A 3520-nucleotide genomic window follows, 5' to 3' on the forward strand; every position below is an offset into this window, starting at 1 on the left:
GAACATTCAATGCGATTTCGGAGAATGTTGTTATGGGACCCGAATCCTAAAACCGTGTATTATACACTTAATTTCACCCGTTCGGAAGGTCGTCTAGGACCCTCGTTTCTTTTTCTCCTGTTTTTTCAATCACGCGTCGAGCTCATTTTGGAAATAACTTTTATTCGATTTGACCTCAAATAACGATCTTTAACACATTTTTGTGATAATCGAGTTTTGCTAAATCTTGGTTTTGCGGCACACGGCACTCCCAAATGTCTTCGTTGGTGCTCAAACTTTGCGTGGCGCTTTATCGACCCGAGGAACTTTCAATGCGATTTCAAGTGTATTATACACTTGATTTTGTTCGGATAAGGACATGTTTCTTTTTCCTAATCCCGCAAAAACCGTGTATTATACACTTCAATTTGACCGTTCGAAAGGTCGTACCGGACCCCATGTTTCTTTTTCTCCTGTTTTTCAATCACGCGTCCGAGCTCATTTCGGGAATTTCGATTTCGGGCCTCAAATAACGAGCTTTAACACATTTTTGACGATAATCAGGAGTTTCATTTTGGCGAATCTTTGGTTTGTGGCACACCGGCACCCCCAAATGTCTTCGTTGGTGCTCAAACTTTGCGTGGGCGCTTTATCGACCCGAGGAACATTCTATGTGATTTAGGAGAATTTTGTTTAGGGACAGGAATCTCGAAAAACCGTGTATTATACACTTCCATTTATTAGTTCGGAAGGTAAATCAGGACCTGTTTCTTTTTCTCCTGTTTTTCAATCACGCGTCCGAGCTCATTTGAGAATTAACTTTGTTCGATTTTGACCTCAAATAACGAGCTTTAACACATTTTTGTGATAATCAGGAGTTTCGCCGAATCTTTGGTTTGTGGCACACCGGCACTCCCAAATGTCTTCCGTTGGTGCTCAAACTTTGCGTGGGCGCTTTATCGACGAGGAACATTCTATGCGATTTAGGAGAATTTTGTTCGGGACCGGAATCCCGAAAACGTGTATTATACACTTCAATTTGACCGTTCGGAAGGTAAATGCGGACCTGTTTCTTTTTCTCCTGTTTTTCAATCACGCGTCGAGCTCATTTGGGAAATAACTGTTCGATTTCGACCTCAAATAACGATCTTTAACACATTTTTGACGATAATCAGGAGTTTGGCGAATCTTTGGTTTGCACACCGGCACCCCCAAATGTCTTCCGTTGGTGCTCAAACTTTGCGTGGGCGCTTTATCGACCAGGAACATTCTATGTGATTTAGGAGAATTTTGTTCGGGACCAGGAATCCGAAAAAAGTGTATTATACACTTCAATTTTAGCCCGTTCGGAAGGTCGTGCGGACCCTGTTTCTTTTTCTCTGTTTTTCAATCACGCGTCGAGCTCATTTGAGGAATTAAACTTTGTTCGATTTGACCTCAAATAACGAGCTTTAACACATTTTTGACGATAATCAGAGTTTCGGCGAATCTTGGTTTGTGCACACCGGCACCCCAAATGTCTTCCGTTGGTGCTCAAACTTTGCGTGGGCGCTTTATCTGACCCGAGGAACTTTCAATGCGATTTAGGAGAATTTTGTTCGGGACCGGAATCCAGCAAGTGTATTATACACTTCAATTTAGCCGTTCGGAAGGTCGTGTAGGACCTGTTTCTTTTTCTCCTGTTTTTTTCAATCACGCGTCGAGCTCATTTAAGGAATTAACTGTTCGATTTCGGCCTCAAATAACGAGCTTTAACACATTTTTGACGATAATCAGAGTTTCGGCGAATCTTTGGTTTGTGGCACACCGGCACCCCAAATGTCTTCCGTTGGTGCTCAAACTTTGCGTGGGCGCTTTATCTGACCGAGGAACTTTCTATGTGATTTCCGGAGAATTTTGTTCGGGACCGGAATCCAGAAAAAGTGTATTTATACACTTCAATTTCGACCCGTTCGGAAGGTCGTCTAGGACCACTGTTTCTTTTTCTCCTGTTTTTCAATCACGCGTCCGAGCTCATTTGGGAATTAACACATTCGATTTGACCTCAAATAACGAGCTTTAACACATTTTTGACGATAATCAGGAGTTTCGTGCGAATCTTTGGTTTGTGGCACACCAAGCACCCCAAATGTCTTCGTTGGTGCTCAAACTTTGCGTGGGCGCTTTATCGACAGGAACTTTCTATGCGATTTAGGAGAATTTTGTTCGGGACCCGGAATCCGAAAAAGCAAGTGTATTATACACTTCAATTTCGGCCGTTCGGAAGGTCGTCTAGGACCTGTTTCTTTTTCTCCTGTTTTTCAATCACGCGTCCGAGCTCATTTCGGGAAATAACTTTGTTCGATTTGACCTCAAATAACGAGCTTTAACACATTTTTGACGATAATCAGAGTTTCGGCGAATCTTTGGTTTTGGCACACCGGCACCCCAAATGTCTTCGTTGGTGCTCAAACTTTGCGTGGCGCTTTATCGACGAGGAACTTTCTATGCGATTTCGGAGAATTTTGTTAGGGACCGGAATCCGAAAAACAAGTGTATTATATACACTTCAATTTGGCCGTTCGGAAGGTCGTCCGGACCCTGTTTCTTTTTCTCCTGTTTTTCAATCACGCGTCCGAGCTCATTTCAGGAATTAACTTTGTTCGATTTGACCTCAAATAACGAGCTTTAACACATTTTTGACGATAATCAGAGTTTCGGCGAATCTTGGTTTTGTGGCACACCGGCACCCCAAATGTCTTCCGTTGGTGCTCAAACTTTGCGTGGGCGCTTTATCGACCAGGAACTTTCTATGTGATTTAGGAGAATTTTGTTCGGGACCGGAATCCAGAAAAAGCAAGTGTATTATACACTTCAATTTCGGCCGTTCGGAAGGTCGTATCGGACCCTGTTTCTTTTTCTCCTGTTTTTCAATCACGCGTCCGAGCTCATTTCAGGAATTAACTTTGTTCGATTTGACCTCAAATAACGAGCTTTAACACATTTTTGACGATAATCAGAGTTTCGGCGAATCTTTGGTTTGTGGCACACAGCACCCCCAAATGTCTTCCGTTGGTGCTCAAACTTTGCGTGGGCGCTTTATCGACCGAGGAACTTTCTATGTGATTTCCGGAGAATTTTGTTAGGGACCGGAATCTCGAAAAAGCGTGTATTTATACACTTCAATTTCGGCCGTTCGGAAGGTCGTACCGGACCCTGTTTCTTTTTCTCCTGTTTTTCAATCACGCGTCCGAGCTCATTTCGGGAATTAACTGTTCGATTTTGACCTCAAATAACGAGCTTTAACACATTTTTGACGATAATCAGGAGTTTTAATGAATCTTTGGTTTGTAGCTGCAAGCACCCCAAATGTCTTCCGTTGGTGCTCAAACTTTGCGTGGGCGCTTTATCTGACCGAGGAACTTTCTATGTGATTTCCGGAGAATTTTGTTCGGGACCGGAATCCGAAAAAGCAAGTGTATTATACACTTCAATTTTCACGGCCGTTCGGAAGGTCGTAGGACCCTTGTTTCTTTTTCTCCTGTTTTTTCAATCACGCGTC

The sequence above is a fragment of the Silene latifolia genome, chromosome 7 (assembly GCF_048544455.1).
Source record: "Silene latifolia isolate original U9 population chromosome 7, ASM4854445v1, whole genome shotgun sequence".
In the NCBI taxonomy this organism is placed as follows: Eukaryota; Viridiplantae; Streptophyta; class Magnoliopsida; order Caryophyllales; family Caryophyllaceae; genus Silene; species Silene latifolia.